Raw genomic sequence first — 26,207 nt, 5'->3', positions numbered from 1 at the left:
AAACGTCCCAAGAGATGGACTGTGATTAACAGGTGTTGATAGGATTTTACGGTATATTTTAAACGTATTTACTAATACGTAAAAGAAGAACGCCTAGTGTGTCAGATTTAATTGTTTATTATCTAATATCTTTTTTCGTCTGTTCCATCTACAGATTCTATTGACTTTCAACTGCTGCAAACTTGATCGTTTCCTATAAAACCACACACCTCTTTTCTTTGAGGCTTCTTTTCTTTTGAGACAATGAACCTCGTCACTCAACATGTACTAGACAATCAAATGTTTTGTTCCTTGATAGTTCTCTTATGATAGTGAGACATCCCTTACATAAGTTTAAGGTAAATAAGATATGTTAAAATCGTTTATAGATAAAACCGTTGATAAATATACCTTCTAACTTTGCGTTTCAATTTCTGTTTTCGAATAAAGAATACACGATATTAGGTTTGTTAGTTTTTTACAAACACATAATTGTACCCTGAACAATCTAATAAAAAATAATCACTCTTGTACATTTTGCTGTAATACCACTCCACGATGAATGTACACCAAATACTTCTGAAAAGATCACTCAATGTTACATCAACCACTAGGTGTCAATTTACGACGTATGTATTGTACATGGAATCTTTTGATAACACTGTATTGTATACTGAACCTTCTGATCGTCAGATTTACCACCCAGATTTCTTCAATCTTCCATGTTCTGTTAACACATCACCCAATCGTTAACCCATGCGTATTTAGATACGAAGTATCTAAATTACATTGGATCCTTTGATAACACTATCATGCATACTGAGCCATTGTCACCTTTCTTCCACTTACGATGTTTATGCACCTTGTTCTGATAACACCTGATAGTACCATGAACCACCTACACCTGCAGGTTGATCACGCGCCTCATTACCACCTGATCGTCACCTAATTGGCCCATGTCTCTTCTACTTTATCCCTCACCAAATCAATTATTTCCAGCCTTTTAATTACCACAACCGCCGAGGTTTCTAACTAGATTCTTCCGTCGGTTTCGCAACGCGTCCAACACCACCACCCGATTACATGTAATTTATCCGATATATTTCACAGGCCGGGCGCCACGGAGCTGAGCTACAATTATCACAACCGCTGTTTGCGTAACCCCTGCCCTTGCTTCTGGTTTACTCCTGGAAACTAAATTGGGTTAATGTGGTTTAGATTGGTACACTCGCGAAATCAAAATCTGTAGTTAGCTGGTTTTAGGTGGTTAAGTACGGTTTTACAAGCTGTATTGATCATTATGCAAATGGTGTGGGAGTTATTAGTCCAAATATGGGATGATGAATTTGATGGAAAGTTTACCATTTGGTAATAGTTACAGAACGCTGTCAACAAGTTGATTTGATTACTATTGGTTTAGATTGTTTGCTGCAATCCAGAATGGGGATTTGTCAAATGTTTCGCTGATAACAAGATGAACTCATACATTAACCGAAGCAGATTCGGTTTTACTTGTTTCTTTCTGCAGCTAACTCATCTCGTACAAAAAATGATCTGAATACGAAAACCAATAAGAGAACATATGTATGTGTCTGTCAGCAGCACGCAGGTATCAGCACATTTATCATGCTGATCCAATGATGGCTCCTCGTGCAGTAACCAACGTACTCCATTAATATCCTTCCGAACAATAATTAAAGCCCAAGTCCGTTTGTAATTAGAGTTTCGTCTCCATTAAGAATTCAGCAGATTGCCAACTGAGTATTAACACATCACTGATCCGACTTGTGGATATTACTTAGTAACATTTGAGTAAACAATCTACACATAATATAAAGTATTCAATCATGTTCATGTATTGTTATTCCACAAATCAAGAAGCTCCAGTTTGGATAGGTATTTAGATATACACAAACAATATCTTCCATATGGCAAATATATGGCAATATCTACCATACATATAAAAGATGTTATTTTGTGTGCTTTAAATTGTCAATACTCATTGTTGCCAATTATCATTGTTAACTAGTTATAGATTATTTATCTATAACTATATCTATATCTATATTTATATATTTTATTTGTTATTGTTACCTATAGTTATACTGTAGGCTGTTATTCGCTGAGCATGTTACTTAATTATTATGATTACCTAGTTAATTCAACTTTCACTCTTCAATTGTTATCACAACTGCATGTCTTTTTCATTGAACATGTTTTTCATCTTTTAATTTTAATCTTTGCATGTATCACTGATGTATCTGTACAACATTTATCATCATGTAATAAGCATCTTGTCGCATGTATCACAATGCAAAACGATTGTAAAAAATGGTGTTTGCCGTAAAAATAAATAAATAAATAAATACTGCAACCGAAATAGTTTCTTCGGTTTAATAATTTAGGGATCCTCCAACGAAGGGGATGATGGAAACTTAAATTTTGATGAAAGTCGAGAATACCGTAAACAATTTATTTAAGTTAAACTGCTACCATCAACTTCTCACCTCAAATAACTCAGGTCACTTTTCTTCTGGAAAGCACACTAAGTACATCCTTAGTTTCACCTAAGTTAAAAAATCATAAAATTTCATCAAGAACTATTTTTAATCCATTCATTCTTAGTTTTCACTTACTCTTGGCCAATTAAGTGCATCTTCAGTTAACCTAAATATCTAACTGGTTTGAAAAGAAAAAGATTTTTCACGTTTCGCTTGGTAACCCCGCTACGGCCGTCATCAAAACCAATCAGTGATCCACTTCTCTCCACGTCGACTTTTCCACATCAATCTTGACGATGACTTCCCGGCAAAAAACACACAAATATATTGTAATACGCGGGAGATCGTTCATCTTGTTGCCGTCTCATGGTTAACGAGGCCGACTTGATTAAACATGTAGCTGCATCGCGCCGCCGTCGCTATTTATGTTGCCATTTATTCACTTCATATTAGCGTCCGAGGAACTATCATTGCCTTCCGCAGCGTCGCAGTCACGTTCAGATATAAACGTTTATCTTCCTGAGGTAAGTCCTTAGCAACGTGTGGTTTGCTGTAGCTGTAGCTAGCTGGTATCCAACCTTAAACATTGACGACTGCCAAGATTAAACGTAGTGTTGTTACTGGCTCTATTGGATAAATGTTTCATGAAACATTTCGAAGGATGATGGACTAAGCTTTCTATAATCATTAGATTTTTAATGATTATGTCAACGAGACAATCAAGTCTCAAAATAACTTGTCACAAAGCGGGCATGTGTTTCAGTTCACGTCCGTAACGCAACATACTATAATGGCCACCATATTGACACTACAGTATACATATTATATGTGTAGGTATAAAGAAAAATTGTCATATTTAATTGATTTACTGGTGTACGGCTATCTATTGGCTAGAACTCGGGATTTCTGTCTTGAAATCCTGTTCGTACCCCACTAATCACAAATAATCCTTAACTATGTACACAGTGACTATGTGGATGGAGTCAAACTTAACTAGGTCTATCAGTTTTTTTACAACATAGCACATTGGTTGATCAGCTAGAAAAATTGCATTTGACAACTCCTTACACTAAACGCTGTTCATTAGTCTGATTTGACCAAGATTTGTCGTGTGTTGTAACGAAACGCAAAGTACTAATCTTCTCCAGTTTTAAGGATAACTCCCCTACATTTTATTTCCTCTTGTTATGTGAAATTACCATACAACAGTATTTATCTTCACTAGTTGGTTGGAACATACGGTTAACAAAGAACAAACAGTGTTAAATAGAAGGATGGTTGGAACTTTTGTTTAACTTTACATCAATGAGCATCCTAGAGTTAACAATTTAATGCACAGTATCTAAAGAGTAATTTGTGTCCGGGAAGGTTACACTTCAAAAAAATGTTACGCTCTAACCTAAATTTATTTACAACGGAACATTATCATAGTGTCAATATCATATTTCAGGAATGGTCCACGTTAGCATATTGCATTTTTTATCCTGAATTGTCTTGCAGATCTAAAGAACTTTGGTAACATTGGCAATCTAAAACTCTAGTTGGCATGAATTAGTTACACCTTTTTACAGAACACTCCAGTAAATTTCACCAACATATGCTAAAAAAACCTTCTCATACAACCCCAAAAACCGATCGATCCAGATTCCCCATGAACAATGCCACCGCATTCCAGCGATCTTCTGCTCGGTGACTTCTTGCCGAGGAAAAACCGGAAATCCAATTATAATAATTAAAGTGAAAAGGATCTAAATGCCTGGGATGATTTGAGTGAAGAAACGTCTCTGCGTCGGCGTTCTCAACATCATCTCTCCCAGAGGTAACATGATATCTGGAGTTATGGTGCCAGATAAGTCGGAGGTGATAATAATTTTTGTTGGCCAACATACTTAAGTAATACTCAGCTCGTAGTCAACCTGTTAAAAACGCATTACCTTTTTTGTTTAGATTAATCCCGCCGATAGGTAGAGAGTAATATGACACTTAGGACTATTAACACCCACGACTGACGTTAATTCACTGTTTGTGCGGTTGTCGCAGACTCTACTTTATTCTGTAGTACGGTAGCATTTTTGGAGGTAACGCAACTTTTATCCTGGAAATTGTGGTAGAAACTCCTAAGTTGAGCGGGTTTTAGCGGGGTCAGCCGATGAGTAATAAAGTGTCATGAGGAAATCTCAAGCTCATCTTAGCCACTGGATGATTATTAGTGGCAGTAATATTAGCATACAGCGTGGGTAGAAGACTCGTGCCCGGTACACCTTCACTTCACCTGCTGCAGCCCGGAGAATGGCAGGGAGAGGTGAAATAAATGAGTGAGATGAAAAAATAATTAATAATACTGTAATGAGAAAATCGAGACGTAAAAGTGTAGAAGGTTAAAACGAACCGAGTTAAGTGATTAAGAATAATACAAAACACTAATTCAATTGCTAATTCACTATCAATTGCAAGATTGGTGATAGATGGAATTTCTACTTTACTTCAGAGTATCTTTAGTCAAGACTTTCGAGCTAATGATATATTAGGAAATCATTCATGGGACCCAATATGAAAAATGGAATAATGAATTTATTTCCTCCAATAAAAAACACACGAAGAATACAAAAAATGAGTGCGTTTTTCGTTGTATCTTGAGTGTGCAAGAGTGCGTTGTATCTTGCTCAATGTTAGTTGACAGACATCCTCAGTTGGTTGTAGTGCAATAAGTTGTATTCGTCTGAATCTTTTTCCACCAGCGTATCCATTTACCTCAAAAGGAACCTAACTTATCAACTAACTGTCTGGATATCTGACATCTCACAACTTGTTGATCTCGTAGCTGGAACGGTTGAGTTGCCCAAATGCCAGATATCCAAGACAGATGATATGAAGACAGTGAATTGGGCCAGCAATCTTGGATGCAGTCAAGCTATCATATGTCGTAGTTTGTGATTTTCTCCAACATCCATATTCTTGAGTTGTCAAACAAATGTCATCCTAAAAATAAATAATATTAGTAGATAAATAATATCAACACAATTTTTTTATCTGCTAAGTGTCATCGCTTAGGTTAATTAGGGTAGGTTGTTCATACATTCACTGAAAACATCCTTCAAAAGAACATTTTTATATTGGACATTTATAATATAAGTAAGATTAGAAGTGCCAACACGTTTACTAAGAAAGTACAACTCTCAACATAATAGTTCAATTGAATACCTTTTTCTTTTCTTCTGATTTTGTTGTCGTATAAACCCCTAGTTGGGAAACGGTGTATAATATTTACCATTTGGTAATAGTTACAGAACGCTGTCAACAAGTTGATTTGATTACTATCGGTTCAGATTGTTTGCTGCAATCCAGAATGGGGATTTGTCAAATTTTTCACTGATAACAAGATGAACTCATTTACTATAACCGAAGCAGACTCGGTTTTACTTGTTTCTTTCTGCAGCCATCTCATCTCGTACAAAAAATGATCTGAATACCAAAACCAATAAGAGAACATATGTATGTGTCTGTCAGCAGCACGCAGGTATCAGCACATTTATCATGCTGATCCAATGATGGCTCCTCGTGCAGCAACCAACGTACTCCATTAATATCCTTCCGAACAATAATTAAAGCCCAAGTCCGTTTGTAATTAGAGTTTCGTCTCCATTAAGAATTCAGCAGATTGCCAACTGAGTATTAACACGTCACTGATCCGACTTGTGAATATTACTTTGTAACATTTGAGTAAACAATCTTCACATAATAGATGTATAGTCTACAGTATCTACAGTTTGTATTGTATTGTTCATGTATTCCACAAATAAAGAAGCTCGAGTTTTGATAGGTGTTTAGATTAATACCATACACATAAAAGATGTTATTTTGTGTGCTTTAAATTGTCAATACTGCAACCGAAATAGTTTCTTCGGTTTAATAATAGGGATCCCCCAACGAAGGGGATGATGGAAACTTAAATTTTGAAGAAAGTCGAGAATACTGTAAAAGATGTATTTAAGTTAAACTGCTACCATCAAACACTTCTCACCTCAAATAACTCAGGTCACCTTTCTTCTGGAAAGCACACTAAGTACATCCTTAGTTTCACCTGAGTTCAGACATCATAAAATTTCATCAAGAACTATTTTTAATCCATTCATTCTTAGTTTTAACTTACTCTTTGCCAATTAAGTGCACCTTCAGTTAAACTCAATATCTGACTGGTTTGAAAAGAAAAAGATTTTTCACGTTTCGCTTGGTAACCCCGCTACGGCCGTCATCAAAACCAATCAGTGATCCACTTCTCTCCACGTCGACTTTTCCACATCAATCTTGACGATGACTTCCCGGCAAAAAACACACAAATATATTGTAATACGCGGGAGATCGTTCATCTTGTTGCCGTCTCATGGTTAACGAGGCCGACTTGATTAAACATGTAGCTGCATCGCGCCGCCGTCGCTATTTATGTTGCCATTTATTCACTTCATATTAGCGTCCGAGGAACTATCATTGCCTTCCGCAGCGTCGCAGTCACGTTCAGATATAAACGTTTATCTTCCTGAGGTAAGTCCTCGGCAACGTGTGGTTTGCTGTAGCTGTAGCTAGCTGGTATCCAACCTTAAACATTGACGACTGCCAAGATTAAACGTGGTGTTGTTACTGGCTCTATTGGATAAATGTTTCATGAAACATTTCGAAGTATAATGGACTAAGTTTTCTATAATCATTAGATTCTTAATGATTATGTCAACGAGACAATCAAGTCTCAAAATAACTTGTCACAAAGCAGGCATGTGTTTCAGTTCACATCCGTATCGCAACATACTATAATGGCCACCATATTATCATTGACAATACAGTATATTTACATATTATATGTGTAGGTATAAGGGTAAATTGCCATATTTAATTGATTTACTGGTGAACGGATATTGGCAAGAACTCGGGACTTCTGTCTTGAAATCCTGTTCGTACCCCACTAATCACAAATAATCCTTAACTATGTACACAGTGACTGTGGATGGAGTCAAACTTAACTGTAGGTCTATCAGTTTTTTTACAACATAGCTCATTGGTTCATCAGCTACAAAAATTGCATTCGACAATTGTTTACACAAAACGCTGTTCAATAACATTAATCTGATTTGACCAAGATTTTCGTGTGTTGTAACGAAACGCAAAGTACTGATTTTCTCCAGTTTTATAGACAACTCCCCTACATTTTATTTCCTTTTGCTATGTGAAATTACCATACAACATTATTTATCTTCACTGGTTGGTTGGAACATACGGTTAACAAAGAACAGTGCTAAATAGAACTTTTTGCCCAACTTCACATCTATGAGCATCCTAGAGTCGAAAGTTTAATGCACATTATCTAAAGAGTAATTTGTTTTCGGAAGGATAAGCACTTAAAAAAAATTAAGGCCCTAACCTAATTGATTTACAATGGAACATTATCATAGTGTCAATACCTTATTTCAGGAATGGTCCACGTTAGCATATTGCATTTTTTATCCTGAATTGTCTTGCAGTTCTAAAGAACTTTGGTAACATTGACAACCTAAAACTCCATGAATTAGTTACACCTTTTTACAGAACACTCCAGTAAATTTCACCAACATATGCTAAAAAACCCTTCTCATACAACCCCAAAAACCGATCGATCCAGATTCCCCATGAACAATGCCACCGCATTCCAGCGATCTTCTGCTCGGTGACTTCTTGCCGAGGAAAAACCGGAAATCCAATTATAATAATTAAAGTGAAAAGGATCTAAATGCCTGGGATGATTTGAGTGAAGAAACGTAGCTGCGTCGGCGTTCTCAACATCATCTCTCCCAGAGGTAACATGATATCCGGAGTTATGGTGCCAGATAAGTTGCAGATGATAATAATTTTTGTTGGCCAACATACTTAAGTAATACTCAGCTCGTAGTCAACCTGTTAAAAACGCATTACCTTTTTTGTTTAGATTAATCCCGCCGATAGGTAGAGAGTAATATGACACTTAGGACTATTAACACCCACGACTGGCGTTAATTCACTGTTTGTGCGGTTGTCGCAGCCTCTACTTTATTCTGTAGTACGGTAGCATTTCTGGAGGTAACGCAATTTTTCATGATTAAAATCCTTACTGCCATCAATTAAATAGTTACTAGTGGTCGTCCTGTGGTCGAAACTCGACCAAAAATAATTAATGTACAGACTTCTCTATTTTCTCCCCACACTGTAAATAACACATGTGATTTGAATTTCTTCCATTTGTTTTGATTTTCTGTTTACATTTTGTTGTTATTTCGTCACCATCATGGCAACCCATATGCTCCATGTTAATTTTTTGAAGTTTTCAAATTAATTTTTTGTGCTTATTTGTTAGCCTATTTTAATTTTTAGAGGCATTCTGCACATCTACAGGAAAATATCTTTCCAACAGTATGCGTAGATTTTCTCTGCGATGCACACGACCTGAGAAAAAAGGTTTTAAAGAAACATGCTTGCCTATTAATATATAGATAGATACTGTCAAATTAATATAATCCGTTGAAACTGTAAAAGTCTGTCCGAGGTAGTTTTGCCACATTGGACTAAATAGAAATGTTGCTTAAATTTTTTGTAGTTTTTTTTTTTCATTGCTGCTACACGAAATGATTACAATGAAAAACAAGGCATAAATAGAATTTCTGTGGCATTTTAGTTTAGTAAGATCATTTTTTGAGGTGATATCTGCTACAATTCACAGTTCACTGACATTAACCGCTTGAAACCTAACGGCTGTAACTTTGGTCACGAGAACGGCGGGTTTTGGAGTTAGTTGTTATTCGTCGATAGTCTAATAATATGAAAGTCAAAGCCCTCACTAACTCACTCTTCACTTCTATTCTCTCATTTCCTAACAAGCTAGAAGGCTGAAATTCGGCAAACTCACCACTGAGGTTAAAAAATAGGTAAGTTGTCATCATGATTTTGAATAAAGGAACCCTAAAAGCTTTTATTATGATCCAAATTGATTTTTTTCCGTAAACTGTTGACAATAATTAATTAATGATCCTATTTTCTATACTTTAGTTTAGGATTGGTGTAATGTCTTAGTTTCATTATATTGTCTGACATTGTGGATGATTGTCAATGCTACTGATAAAAAACAATGAAAAAAGAGAGTATCTCTAAAGGTCAATTGTGTTTACTTTTATATCTAAACGTAGGTAGCCTATTATTAGCTTCCAAAAATATACCCCTTAGTTTTGTATCTATGGTAACTAATTCTCAGTATCTAACAAATGAATTTAAATACTACAAACAACAGACGAAAATGTCAACAAGTAAATCAAGTGGATTGTTCTAGAAGAGAGGTAAATAATTATCTAAGAATACATAGGAATATTATACACCGTTTCTCAACTAGGGACTTATACAACAAAATCAGAAGAAAAGAAAAATTTATTCAATTTAACTATTATGTCGAGAGTTGTACTTTATTAGTAAATGTGTTGGCACTTCTAATCCAATATCAAAATGTTCTTTTGAAGGATGTTTTCAGTGAATGTATGAACAACCTACCCTACTTAACCTAAGCGATTACACTTAGCAGATAAAAAAATTGCGTTGATATTATTTATCTACTAATCTTATTTATTTTTAGGATGACATTTGTTTGACAACTCAAGAATATGGATGTTGGAGAAAATCACAGACTACGACCTATGATAGCTTGACTACATCCAAGATTGCTGGCCCAATTCACTGTCTTCAGCAAGAGACACAAAAAGATAAGTGATATTATGTATTTCTTCTATAAAATAATAAAAATTGTAATTCGTTTTAAAAAAAAAATAGTAGAATAGGTTATAGTGTATTGTCCTCACTCTTATCTGACTTGGATATCTGGCATTTGGGCAACTCAACCGTTCCAGCTACGAGATCAACAAGCTGTGAGATGTCAGATATCCAGACAGTTAGTTGATGAGTTAGGTTTCATCAAATGTCTTGGATATCTGACATCTGGGTAACTCACCAGTTCCAGCTACGAGATAAACAAGTTGTGAGATGTCAGATATCCAGACAGTTAGTTGATGAGTTAGGTTTCATCAAATGTCTTGGATATCTGACATCTGGGTAACTCACCAGTTCCAGCTACGAGATAAACAAGTTGTGAGATGTCAGATATCCAGACAGTTAGTTGATGAGTTAGGTTTCATCAAATGTCTTGGATATCTGACATCTGGGTAACTCACCAGTTCTAGCTACGAGATCATCAAGTTGTGAGATGTCAGATATCCAGACAATTAGTTGATAAGTTAGTTTTCATCAAATGTCTTGGGTATCTGACATCTGGGACACTTCCCAGTTCCAGCAACGAGAGCAACAAGTTGTGAGATGTCAGATACCCAGACAGTTAGTTGATAAGTTATGTTCCTTTTGAGGTAAATGGATACGCTGGTGGAAAAAGATTTAGACGAATAATACAACTTATTGCACTACTACAACCAACTGAGGATGTCTGTCAACTAACATTGAGCAAGAAGACACAACACACTCTTGCACACTCAAGATACAACGAAAAACGCACTCATTTTTTGTATTCTTCGTGTGTTTTTTACTGGAGGAAATAAATTCATTATTCCATTTTTCATATTGGGTCCCATGAATGATTTCCTAATATCTCATTAGCTTGAAAGTCTTGACTAAAGATACTCTGAAGTAAAGTAGATAGTCCATCTATCATCAAACCTGCAAGATAAAAGAGTATTTTGTATTATTCTCTAACACTTAACTCGGTTCGTCCTAATTTTCTACATTCTTACGTCTCGCTTTTCTCATTACAGTATTATTAATTATTTTTCCATCTCACTCATTTATTTCACCTCTCCCTACCATTCTCCGGGCTGCAGCAGGTGAAGTGAAGGAGTGTAAGAGTTTTGCCAACGGGTATCATGTAGAAAGGGTCCCCATCCGTGAATTCCTCATACTGCGGAGTTTTGCCAACGGTTGTGGGTTGTGCGAGAGGGGGAGGGGGAGAGAGAGAGATTACACGTCACCGTGAGGGTGGCTTCCGCTAGGGGTGGACAAACCAGGCAGGATGCTGACTGTGTTCAAAGTAATGCAGTTACGCACCTCTGACTGTGAAAGGAAATGTATTGAATTTTTAACCTAACCTAACCTAACCTAACCTAACCTAACCTAACCTAACCTAACCTAACCTAACCTAACCTAACCTAACCTAACCTAACCTAACCTAACCTAACCTAACCTAACCTAACCCACTGCGACAAGCGCATAACTGCCAAGCGTAGACAACCCTGACAATCGCTCTCCCTCCCTCCCTCACACCCTTTCTCCCACCACCACCGTTGGCAAATCTCCGCACCAAGAGGTGGCCGAAGGCATCCCCCCATCTACCTGACACCCGTTGGCAAAACTCCGGTACCCGAAGTGAAGGTGTACCGGGCACGAGTCTTCTACCCACGCTGTATGCTAATGTTACTGCCACTAATAATCATCCAGTGGCTAAGATGAGCTTGTGATTTCCTCATGACACTTTATTACTCATCGGCTGACCCCGCTAAAACCCGCTCAACTTAGGAGTTTCTACAACAATTTCCAGGATAAAAGGCAATCCTTATGAAAGTTGTGTGGAGTAAATGTTCTGGTATTTTTATGTTTGTTCATTTTTCTTGCAATCGTATGGATTATTAGTAAAGATGGGTTTTCAAACACAGAAGAAGCTATCCTTAGGTACCTATTCTCCAAGAATATAGTTATCCTATTTGCGTTTTCTAGATTTGTAAACCAACATGTTAATACTGACTGTGAACTAACGAGTCATGGGATTATCACACAACCAAACTCCAGTGACGAATTACAGGATTTGAACTAGAATCATCTGGATAGAAGTCCCTTGCTGTAACTGCTTACACTTTATTTCCAACCTATATTATTTCCCTATGGTACTGAAATTTTTGTGCAAACTGCTATTTTCACGCATGCGTTGTGTAAGCCTAAGTGTATTATCTTATTTCTGTTTTCTATATTAGCAGACCTAAAGCATAAAGTGGGTTCCGAGCAAATCGACCAATTCATTATCTTATACTCAGAATGCATTAATGATTGGTTCGATTAAAACCGTGACATATGGGATAGAAGTCCTGCAGTCTTACTCGTTTTATCAATTGTTATCCAAATCATTTGACTACTATTGTGCACAAACATATATTCCCAAATTGGACGATTCCCTCAATAGCAGCTCTCAGTTTGAAGTTCACACTGCGTGGGGCATAATACAACCTGTCAACCAATGTAAATTAGCTGTTCACGGAAAGGTCACTAGCTGACACTTTCCTTGCAATGCTCATGTTTTAATTTATTACACACTTATCTCTCTTTCTCTGCCAGTAAATAGTTCAAATCCAATTATATCCAAGAACGCTATACGTCGCTTCCTATCGAGGTTGATTTGTAAACGCTTGTTGCATATGTTTCCTACTTAATAAATTAATCATATTATAATTTTATTAGTGATTTATACTTACAGTCGTGTTTTACAAGTACAAATGTCAAATTATCATAATTAATTAATCAATTAGAAATGTTTCACAATTGATATAGAACATGTATACTGAGAAAACACATCACCAAGATAAACAATAGTTAAATTAATTATTTGATAGTGAAAGACTTACTTTTTTACTTACTGATTAGCCTAGTTTTGATTTTATTTAGCAAAATTAAATAATTCGTATTAACAAAAAAGGTCTTTTCACTGCAACACCTATGACCTATAACATCCGTATGACAGTAAGGACTATTATTCTGATTATTATAATACTGTTACTATGCCAAATTCCTGTAAAGTTCATTATTGTCACCAAAGACTTAAAGTTACTAAAGAGCTGCTATATACATATGCAATCGAAACATGCTACGATTTGTACGGTTTGTATAAATGACATGGCAATCCAATGTATATGTTACGTTAGTGAATCTATACTAAAGCCTTATCATAGACAAATTCACAAACTATCAGCTATTTTAGTCTTTAAAGCTTGTTCACTTCAGCAGACCCAACATCAACAGTGATAAGCAATCACTAAGCCGCTTATGTATTGGACATTCGCGTCGTAGTAATGTTTTTATGGTACTCTGAAGGTCAACAGCGAGATATTTACAACGGAAAGACATATTTCCACTTTTTATATCTCCCACTCACTCCCACTCACGCCAATCCCTAGACTCCCACGAGCGAACATGGATATGTCCGATACTGTAATTATGCTAGGAAATAATCTTTGGCAATAAATGTTAAGATTTGAGTGAATCGTCATAACTCATTTTGAAACGTTCCTCTGAGATTAAAAAGAGTACAATCAGTATCTTCAAATTAAAATGAATGGAAAAAATCTAAATTTTCAAAATATGTAGAAGGGTTAAAGGAAAGTATATTTTGGTTTAATCCTTCTTCCAGAGCGTGCTGGAAGCAATATACACACAACTTCATACAGCAATTTGGCCCCAATAAAGCATAAAAAATACACACATTAAAGAAAATGTTGTAACTGTGAGAATTTCTTACTGTGAGACTGTTACTGTTCTTAACTGTGAGAAGTTCATTGGAATTGCTGTTACTTGGATGAGTCTTTTCGATCATTCCATTATTAGCCTGAAAACATCTTTTGTTAACATTGGCTTTTGCTAAACTAAGTTAGCCTTAAGAAAATCTGACTAGGCTCACTTTTGTGTATCACAGTTACAATATGTGTATTGAAGGCAAGCCACAAGAAAAAGACATACCTACCATTAGTGTTCATTCATTTTTTTCTTCAGAAAACTGAACATTTTATTGTCGTGACTTCATGACATTTTAAGTAAAAAATTTCATAATTTCTCAATGGTTTTTTAATATTTTTCCAAGACTAGCAAATATGTCACTAAACAGTCATCCTTCCCTCATCCTCTCCTTAACCTTCCTATTCTATCCTGGTGTGACGGTATCTTAAACAAAATGCATCTCTTATTCCCAGACCTAAAAAACGTGTGTTCGGTGGATACAGAGGATTCAAGCCTCTAATCCCATCAACAAGTCCACTAACTAAGTGTATATTTGTCTACCAGATGGTTACAAGGACCTGCCCGTAGATCTAGATCATCCCATCAGCCACATTTCACAATCACTCCCACACCAACATTGGCACCGCTCTCCGCTCAACGTGGGCCTCTCGTACTTTTTGCCTACTTCTTGTTGTTGGGCAGATAAATTGTGTCGCAGATTGTATTACAATATATTAGAGGCTAGTTAGTTTATAAATATGCAGAGAGGAAGTGTTGCTAGGGCGGCCGGAAGCCACAAGGCCGTGGTGTGTGTGTGGGTGGTACCAGCTGGTTATGGGGACATATGTCACCTGTGAGAGGTTTGTGGTGTAAATTGTTAAATTTGTACTAAAATTATTAACCAATAAAATAATGTATAAGGCTATTGTTACAACACAACATGTATGTAGAGATTTAGTTCTTGTTATTCCTTCGTTGGTAAACATCAAAACTTTTCAGGTAAAGTATTCTTGTTCGCATCATAATATCAGTATGCTTGTTAGCATAATTTAGCTGTTTTTGTTTAAAATTGCCAGTAACTTTATATTTATAAGGGAATTAATTAATATTTAATCCCTTTATGACAAAATACCTCAAACACCATTCGCCAATTTAGAAGCATTGTATTAAACATTCGACCATCAGCGTAATTTGGCAACGCGAGTGTATTGTTGGTAGGATATTCAGGATTACTTCATTTCTTCGTTGTTGCATAAAAGCTGAATTGTTTATTATTGTTCGTTTGCTTGGGGCTTTTAGGGAGGAAAAGTCTATTCAGATAATTAAAAAAAACATGCCTGTTCAGTTTTTGAAAAAAAAATTAGCAAGTCTATTTTCACTGAAGATTCTATTTAGTTATGAGATTAGATGCTTGTAAGAGTATGGTGAAATGAACAGTAAGACCTTTTTGTTTAGTAGCTGATATTTAAATTGTTAAACTATTTCACGTAATTCCACTTATCAAGCAAGTCATTCCAGCCCTTACTCTATCGCACTCCCTGCTGTCCAATCAAACGTCCCACGGACCATGAGACTTGCAACCATTGTCCTACAGTCACGAGAGGAAGGATAATGGAAGGCTGCTGAATAACCAGAAGTGGAAATAAATAAGATATAAAGCATAATGGAGGACCCGGGCAATCCTCGTCACCAAGGGCGAACATAAACCACGAGATCCTGATAACCGTCTGGACTAACGAACACTGAACACTGAACAGTCCCCCGCACTGACGAGGTGTCTATCATTGGAGTTTATAGCCCGCCTCGCCTTGGCACGACCTGTGGAGTGTGGACCCGGCTAGTGGTCATCTCCTCGATCACCACGGTCACAAAGTAAAACACTGTGGTATCTCCTCGATCACTACGGTCACAAAGTAGAACACTGTGGTATCTCCACCACCACCACGGTCACAAAGTAGAACACTGTGGTATCTCCTCCACCACCACAGTCTTAAGGTAGAACACTGTGGTATCTCCACCACCACCACAGTCACAAGGTAGAACACTGTGGTATCTCCTCCACCACCACAGTCACAAGGTAGAACACTGTTGTATCTCCACCACCACCGCAGTCTCAAAGTAGAACACTGTGGTATCTCCTCCACCACCACGGTCACAAGGTAGAACACTGTGGTATCTCCTTGATCACCACAGTCACAAGGTAGATTTGTGATATTCTCATGTGTTTATCTTGTTGGTCACCACATCCTCAAAGTTGATTACTGCTCAAAACACCACAGCCTCCAAGTAAACCTGCTCTCTCTTATCAGGATGTGTGTCCTCTCCAGTCGTAGTTATTGCTCAAATCGCCAAAATCACATAGTAGAGCTAATGAGTTTTGACTACTTTACAAAACTATATACCGACACACATTGTACTCCTTAAGGGGGGTTCTGCCCAATATTCCTTTACACAGTTGGATCACCCACAAGCATGTCCCCAAGACACTCCTGATAGACACGTCCTACCCACTACACGCTCTGTTGCCCTGTAGCCTGATATACCGCAACAGAGTGGCCTAGATCACACCGAACTTTCAATCGGTTGCTCGCCCGACTGGAAACCATTCATTAATACGTATTTACTGAAGTAGCACTCAGCTACAAAATGGTAATCAGCCATGCAACAACTCTTTGTTCTATGCAACGTCCTTCTGCGTGCACTTTCCATTCTAAGCTATACTTTACTGCTTCATTGTGGGCTTCGAGTAATATTTATGTAATGTATAACATGATACTGTGCAGTGAGCATTCAGACAAGAGTGATGTTTTGAACGTTATAATATGTTTTGAGTTTTTATAATCAAGCTTGTATTTGCTATGTATTTTCAGTTGCACCAATTTTGCACAGTTTGGGAAATGTTTTGATGGGGGCAAATTGAATGAATGATTTAAAACGTTTAGTTAATAATGGAGCTGTCCTCCAATAAGAAGGGTGGAAAATAAGAAAACACCATAATTTACTTATATTATTAGCCTACAAATTTTGAAAATAATTGTAAGAATAGATTGCAGTTATCTCAGGAATTTTAATGAGAATAATAACGAAACCCTAAGGTATTTCACAGCAATCTACCCATGTACGACATCTTTACCCATCAAGATAAACCTGTGTTGGTACAATAGCGATTGAGATTTCTATCTTGCATTCTATTAAAGGCTTGTAAATTAATATAACGTGCATAAATAAACAAAAATCAGATCATCATGTATTGCTTGCAAAAGTACAGACGTTACTTTTACTTGTTAAGCTCTACTAAAATATAACGTTTGTAAATCATTCCCATGGTATGCTAAACTTCGGTCAAACCCTTCGTTAAAGTCACCTTAGTCTTGCTCATCTTTCGAAAATTTAGGGTATGTAAACAGATTTTTCTTGTTAGTATTTACGTAATAATAATATTTGTGAATGGGACTTAATTGATAAAAAATATAAAAGTAGTTTCTGGTCGTGATTTATAAATTTTATAAATTTATAAACCATATTGTGATTTATAAATTTTCCATGTAGTTCTTTTACAATTCCACAGTATATTTTATTTCTCCCTTCTGCCAATCTGATACTTATTTGTATTACCCTACAGTCATATTAATACCTCTGTTATCTAAGTAGCCTCTATTCCTAACTGTAGGCGCCTCCGTCGGCTCGCGTGCGGGTGGTGCGGCGTTTCGCGGCGGATCTGGAATTACCTGTTTGACTGTCTGTCTGTTTCACAGATGCCTAGAAGGAGTTGAATGTGGTTTACTTTCGAACGTCTGTTTTGGCACGCGTCAGGTGGCAACCAAGGACATTCCAAATTGGGATTTGTCGCCTACGTGCGGATTATGATTTGTTCCAACTCGACGTGATATGAAATCTATCAATCACTTTGATAACTTCTACATCAGCGTATTGTATCTAAAGACATGTAGCATATGGTGTGGATATTTGGATGGTTTGAATTTGCTTCATCCATATTTGGTTTAAGCCATAAACTAACCGTAATATTATTCCAGGGGTTAAATACATTTTTGTTGCCACTGTAATCTTCGGTCGTCTGGGTGGCGACCGGATTTTGCACTCAATATGTCTTGTCAAGCCTTAAGACGTGTTGTCGCTCCTAGGAGGTCGTCATAAAGTCTTTGAATCAATCTACACGATACACGAAGAAACATTTTAGACTAAATGACACGGTATGGCCATACCAGCACATTAATTATCACGGCGCGGCTGCGGGTTCAGGGTGTAGGTCTAGACAATAATAGTTAATCATATTTGCCTTTGATTTTAAGTTACTTGATGCGTGGTTTGAGATAATGTTACAACGACGCCTATGAATAATTTAGGTTTTAAAATTGTCAGGGGTTCTTCCTTGTCTTTCATTCCTCAATAGCTCTCCGATCTAAGGAAACATATCGGGGAATGTAACGAAAACTCCAGCAAACTTAACAGGCCTAGCAACCACAGTATCACTGTAACACTCCCAGACTCTGTGGCCGTGCCAATACGTTTGGGAGACTGCAACTCTTCGGAAAAAAATCCCTGGGGCTAATGGTGAGCGGTGAGTGGAGTTACCGGTATTAAAAAATCAAAACACACCAGCAACCCCTGTTTAGGGGCGAGTGATGAAATTCAAAATCATGTAAAAAAGTGCGTGACATCACACTGATCACGTGTACTGAAGGTTATTTGAAAATTCACAGCCAGGAAAAAAGTGATGGAATGTAAAGTTCCAGTTAAATTGGACATCTAACATTTCTTGCTACAACTTATTCGTCGTATCAAAGTCGGATTTGCGGCATTAATTTCCTTTTTAAAAGCTCTTTAATATTATGTGCTACTGGATAGAGGTTGCCTTTTAGAAATCTTAAGTTACCCCCTGCAACCCCTATTTGGGGGGGGGGAATTTCTAAATGCCACCAAAAAGTATTTTACATTACCCGAGTAACGTGTGTTGGAGCTAGTTTGAATACATGCAGCCGTTCAAAAATTAACTAGGATGGAGTATTATGGGACATGTGGTATTATATTACGCAAAACAAGGCTCAAAATATGTCAGGCAAGAATTCGAAACAACAAAAACAGAAGGAAAATATGCAATAGGTATATAATACAGTAAGTCAATGACTTATACGAATAACTTACAGACACAATAAAGAATCAACTATAGGTGGCAACAGTTAAAAACACAGTAGTCGGAAAGCCCTCAATTTTTGGCATTAAAACAACCGGAAAGGCATAAACCGAAAGGCAAAATCTAGTCTACACCATTTTCATATCACAACAACTCAATAATCAAGCTTTTTATACATAATGTATCAGGAACTGAACAATATACACAAAATTAGTCATAACAAATTATTTATTTACCTTTGTAATTTATAGACAATCATGCAGACACCACTTTACCAATTACAGTAATTGTAATCGTGCAAAAACTTACTTTGAAAACTAGTTGTCGTGTAAAGAAATTTGACTCAACTACTCCACTGTTTCAGTACTTAGACGCGATGCAGCTAGATAAGATGTATTTGTATTTAATTTTATGTTTTTATGAAAAGCTTAGTAGTTTATTCTTAAACAGTTGTAATCAATAAGAATACACGAAATTATTCTGAGGGTATGCTTGTGATATCACCAATTATGAACTATACAAGCTTGTTATAGTGCTATTATAAAGTAGCATAATGTTTCCACTTGAGTTTTAAAGTACTTAAAAATATGGAGGGTTTGAAAATTGAATTATACAAAAGTAAAGTAAAGGAATTTAAATAAAGTTACTCAATCAAATAAACAAAGTTAAACAATTATGAAATTTTTCAACACTTAGACATTTTTGTATATACATATTAAATTGTATGTAAAAGAGAATAATAGTAAGTGAAGCGACGAATCGTTATATAAGTGTTACATAAAAAAAATCGAAAAAATATAAAGTATCAGTGACTTATTAACATAAAGGGACCCATTCAAGCCCGTATTTATCTAGTATATAAGATATTGTTTTATGTTTTTTATCAACCATGTTTGTTTGCAACACATGGTTAAACTTGGAATTGTAAAAAACAGTTTTCCTGAATAAAGGTTTTTGAACTAAACTGAATCATACACATTACAACGTCAAATACTTGTTTGTGGTCATGAATAACTAATATGATGCAAAACACTTTTAAAAGTCATAGAAGAGTTGTAAACCGCAATAAGTTAATTAAATCAATACCAACAGAGTTGCCTTTGATGGTTGTAATTTGTACCTAATATTATCTATATAATACCTTTTACATTATTGCCAATTAGATGGATTACATGTGATGTGACTTGACAGTAATCCTGAAAAACTTGGGAACTCGTATCCGTGTAATTGACAAGAACGTATTACATTTATTAGTATTTAACTTTGTTCAGTTAGAGTTACCTCTATTTTAGTTCTATCTGTAAACACGGATATTAAAACGATTAAATAACAATTACAACGGTATTGGAAAATGCTTTGATTCAAGACGCGGGTGGATTCAAGACATTGTGGTTGGATTCAAGACGTGGGTGGATTCAAGACATTGTGGTTGGATTCAAGACATTGTGGTTGGATTCAAGACGTGGATGGATTCAAGACGCAGTTGGATTCAAGAAATCGCTGTTGGATTCAAGACGTGGTTGGATTCAAGAAATCGCGGTTGGATTCAAGTCGTGGTTGGATTCAAGACGTGGGTGGATTCAAGAAATTGCGGTTGGATTCAAGACGTGGTTGGATTCAAGACGTGGTTGGATTCAAGACGTGGTTGGATTCAAGACGTGGTTGGATTCAAGAAATCGCGGTTGGATTTAAGACGTGGGTGGATTCAAAACGTGGGTGGATTCAAGACGTGGGTGGATTCAAGAAATCGCGGTTGGATTCAAGACGTGGTTGGATTCAAGACGTGGGTGGATTCAAAACGTGGGTGGATTCAAGACATTGCGGTTGGATTCAAGACGTGGGTGGATTCAAGACATTGCGGTTGGATTCAAGACGTGGGTGGATTCAAAACGTGGTTGGATTCAAGACATTGCGGTTGGATTCAAGACGTGGGTGGATTCAAGACATTGCGGTTGGATTCAAGACGTGGGTGGATTCAAAACGTGGGTGGATTCAGGACGTGGGTGGATTCAAGACGTGGGTGGATTCAAAAAATCGCGGTTGGATTCAAGACGTGGGTGGATTCAGGACGTGGGTGGATTCAAGACGTGGGTGGATTCAAAAAATCGCGGTTGGATTCAAGACGTGGGTGGATTCAAGACATTGTGGTTGGATTCAAGACATTGTGGTTGGATTCAAGACGTGGGTGGATTCAAGACATTGTGGTTGGATTCAAGACGCTTCATCCGCCTGGATGTAGATTAAAGACACCTATAGAAAATGTTTATGATTTTCACTTAACTTTTATTTTATGTTTATTTTATTCACTCATATTATTAGAATTAGAATTGATTTAACGTACTTGAGTAATTCTTCGATCCATAACTTGATTATTTATTAAAACAGCGTATTACCTTGTGTACGTATTTTTGGCCGAATATAAATGGAAGGCGTTGTGACCTTTTGATTGTTAGGTCAGCATAAAAACCACTCAATTACCCCTCAATAAACTTACGAAATCCAATATCCAACTAATATTCAACAATTAACATTAAACTCTAAAATCTACTGTTAATGTTTAAGCATAGAACTCTAACCACTTCGTCACAGTCAACAGTGAAATTTTAACACGCGTGAACACCGCCTAGGGTGCCTCAAAGCAGCGTGGAAGTCGAGCCTTTCACAATAGCCGGCCACGGTGCCAACCCGGTCATATTTTGAGCCGCACAAACCATTAGGGAAGCTATATCTCAAGTTTAGTTTCACAACGGGGTGTGTGTAGCAAGCGCGCAACCTAGTGCGCTGGGCAAGTGCGGCGTACGCAGTTGCGCAACAACGGGGGTGAGCTCACGACCCTGGCAGGAATGCGGCCTTGCAGCACTAGTCACGCTCAACCTTGCTTACGTCATTGGTCAGCTGATCGTGCCAACAGCTGGAGTGTTCGTCATTCTTATCTTATCAGCTGGATTAATCGCTCGTGTTACTCCTTTACAGGTCTAATGCGCTGGTAACACGGTAAAGTAACATGAACATGTGTGGATTACTGCACTCACTGATTGTTTTATTAGCTTGACTCTACTATAGTAGCGTGGCTGGTGTAATGGTTCTATACTGGAGGCCTGGGTTCGAATCTTGCCAAACACCATTAATTGGTAAATTGCCAAAGATGCCAAACGCAAATTTTCTTTTCCTATGGTTTTTAATAGAATTTTGTTCTTCCAGAAGCCAACGTTTTTTTGTCTGTTATTAGACACTAACTGCAAAGAGTGACCATGTTGGAAATACGATGAAATTCTTGACTACGGAAACAAAAAAAGTTCATACGGAAATGATTTACCACAGTTATAAAGCACATAAGGGTAACTTTTAGCTTTATTTGTTATTTGTTTGCAGCTTCAATCATAATTTGCTTTATTATATTTTCCCGTTTGAAGATGATCTTCTACCAGATTAATTTACACTTTACTATTATATTTTCACACTTTAATTTATTTTCTTTAAAAAGTGTCAATCGTTTGCCTTTTGATACGGGTTTCCTTTCTACAGTTTTATCTGACTACATTTTCTCCACATCGTTTTTAATAAAATTAGATTATCTATATTCCTTGACAGAATCAATCAAAATAATTCAATCTTACCTTACTACAATTCTCCCCATAGTTTCAGACACATTATTATCATTCAGCTGGTACTCCCACACCGACCAATGCATTAAGATAACACCGCATTAGTCAACGCTCCAGTTACACAACCCTTTCAGTTTTCGCACTTTGACGCAAAAACCTCTCTTGCCCGGCCCAGTTGCATGCACTTACCGTAATGCATCTGATTTTCAGTTATTCTTGGCACGTCGCAGGACATTTGTAATCATAATGAATGAAAGTGGACTAAATTAACCAGAGTAAAATGTTGAAAGCAGACGAAATCGATTACTGGGGTCTGCAGTATCTCGTGGTTGGATTTGACACATATGAAGTGATTGTGGGAAATGTATGTACCCACCGCTGGTTAAATTTGGTTCAGATCAGGTTTTGGGAAAGTGAAACACTCGGACCCAATAAATAGCAATTTGTAAAAAAAAACTCAAAAGTACGAGAGGCAATGGGGACAATTTGGTGTTGTGTTTCGAAATCATACACCCGAATACAACTCTGAGGTTGATAACTGAAAAGAGAATGGAAACTCAACCAAACTATTTCCACAGTGGCTGATTTGGAAAATGTAACCACAAATTATATAAACTAAGATACAACTCTCGACAGGAGTTGCACGAGTACCAGCGTGGTTGTAAAATGTAAATATTTATACTACTATTGGAGCAAACATAAATACTAGGCAAAATTCTAGCTTTTTTATTGAAGCATATAATTTTATTCATACTCTATAATTTACTTTTCACAATTTAAATTAAAACGTTTCATGAATTAGTCTGCAAAGTAAAACTATTTATTTCTCATTGGAGATTCATGTCTTGAAAGTATATCAGGTCATTTTAGAAATAATTACAAACATAACCCACATTACTCCTACGCGAACACTAATACTACTCATCATTATCTAATACTGCATCTGATAATACTATGTAGCCTTCCATCGAACACTAAAGGTAAGTTTTACTGCTATCAAAAACTTAATTTACCTTTAGTGATCAAAATTTGCAAATCTTTATCACAAGATTGCCACTACGATAAACATCTCGACACCTAACATAAATCTCCAGCCTCGTCCGTCCTAACAAAATCCACCTCCAGAAGCGAGAGGTTGATTTTCACACAATCAAAATGGAATCTCGCACTTTCGCCGTTATCAGCCATCTCCAATCCGTGTGGGAGGAGATCTCCGGACGGCAGATATCGTTAATATATAGATCGTCCGTAGTGGGAGGAACAGCCTTATATTGACCCAATCACCCGTCGGTCCACCGAATAAAACGTATCAGCCCGATCGTAAATCGACCCCGCCCGCGCAGAGAAGCGCAATAATAATAAACCAGTGCTCTCTGCTCTCCCTATGCTAATCTTCGGTATTAAAAACCCTTTGACAGGCCATTAACGACAGAATTGGCCGTTTCGTAGACGCCCGCTTCCTAGTTAAAGGTGATGAATTTGATGGTTCCGTAACAGGTTGGCCGCGGTACGGCGTCGCTGAAGTCAGGTGAAGTGTATCAAGGGAGGTTTGAGACGTTAATGGAGATCGGAAGGTTATATTGATGGAGGGAGTGTAAGGAAGATGTATTAAAAGTTGTAACAACTGCAAACTGTATGCAGTATTAGTAATTTACACCCACTACGTTTGGAGAAAACTCAGTCGTAAGAAAATAGTTGGGTAGTTGAGTGCCCAAAGAAGCATAAAAGAAAGTAGCTTTTCGATCGTTTGAAAATGGACCAGATAGCCTATATTATACTATTGAATTTTAATATATAGTCATGGCTGAAGGAAATAGTGGTCTTAAGAGTCTTCCGTAGTGGAAGCCATGTTGGATTTCTTCCCCATAAGAACAATGTTAACTTTGGGTCCAAATATCTCATCAGCAAATTGTCATATAATTATGGATAAGGAGTTAAATTTAAGGAATTGCGGTCCTCTAGAGATTGAAGTTTTTTATTTCACAATTTTTAATTTTTATAATGAATAATTGATTATTAATTAGCTTAAAATTGAGCTAATTATTGAAAGGAAATGAAAATGGATTTTCGAAATTCAAAAACCTCAGTCACGAGTCTATTATGTTAAAAATACAAATTATAAATTTCAAAGCTATATCTTAACAAATAACGCCGTTACGTGTCCACAAATGATGTAATGTTTAACATTGTTCTTATGGGGAAGAAATCCAACATGGCTTCCACTACGGAAGACTCTTAAGTCATCAGCTAACCATCTCAATGCATTCTACTCATCATTACTTCATATTTGGGTTAAGGTGCACCTATCATCTCCAAACTAAACAAAACTACATAATGAACTAATTTAAAATAAATCACATAAGCTACATTATCCCTTAAATATTAAAGTGTATGATGACTATACGGTTTTACGACCGTAAATAAATTAAAATAAAATGAGAGATCATACCGATTTAATAGACGAAGGAGTTCTATAACGCCAAGAGGAATAACTAATAGCTCTTAAAGTATTTACTCAAAGTCAGATAAAATTACGCAGCCCCTTTGTATGTGTTTGTAATGATCCATTGCAAATTTTAACGTCAGACAGAATGTGCGTCGTTGAATGAAGTTTCTTTGATGCTTGGCAGGTGAGAGAATCCAAAAATGCAGTTTGTAAGTTTAATGGTATATCCACAAAATTCCAGGTAAATTGCACTGAAAAGTATGTAGGTTAACAAGTGATATTCAAATCCTTATACGATACTCCTATTCCCTGGAGACGGATGATGGAAAGGACATTATCAGTGATCTAGGAGCGAGACAGGGCCTTTGCTGCACCGAAACTTGTTTTCTTGACAAATCCTCTCAGATAAAGACTTGCTTGGACCAGGAGAAGAGTGACGAGCTAGCACGTGCCCCTCTGTACTATACACAGTCAGCTGAAATCCATAACCAATTACTTTAATCGATATTTTGAGAAGGTTTTAAAAGCTAAATCCCAAGGTCGTAAAGATGAAGATGAAACTAAAATGTTCACATGTGATTAATTACTGTTATTTGGGTAGAAAATAGTCAAGAGTATAAAATAAATAAATTATAGTGGTTTTTTCCTACATTATATTTGTTCAGAAACTAGAACCAATGTTGGAACCTGGCCTATTATTTAAATCTGTGATTATTGAGGACCAAGTCGTTTTATGGGTTTACCAAAGTATAAACACACAGTAACTTCGCCAGAGATTTTAAAACCCGTATATGTATATCATTACCTGTATGTAATTATTCATACTTCTCTTCCTGCTGGGTTTTTGCAATGGCGCCCCACAACTCGAGCCTACATTTAATCAGAAAGGAAGTGCAAGGTGGGGATAGGTTCTAGGTGATGGTTTAATCTATCGCAGGACATGTTCATTAATGCAGTACATCGTCGCACGCCCTTGGTACTCCCACATCGAGCTAGCCTACGTC

Source organism: Macrosteles quadrilineatus, unplaced genomic scaffold (genome assembly GCF_028750875.1).
Source record: "Macrosteles quadrilineatus isolate MER2022 unplaced genomic scaffold, UCM_ALF_1.0 Scaffold_5__1_contigs__length_97177068, whole genome shotgun sequence".
NCBI classification, from domain to species: Eukaryota; Metazoa; Arthropoda; class Insecta; order Hemiptera; family Cicadellidae; genus Macrosteles; species Macrosteles quadrilineatus.
The sequence above is the reverse complement of the archived record's forward strand: the minus strand, read 5'-3'. Positions refer to the sequence as shown.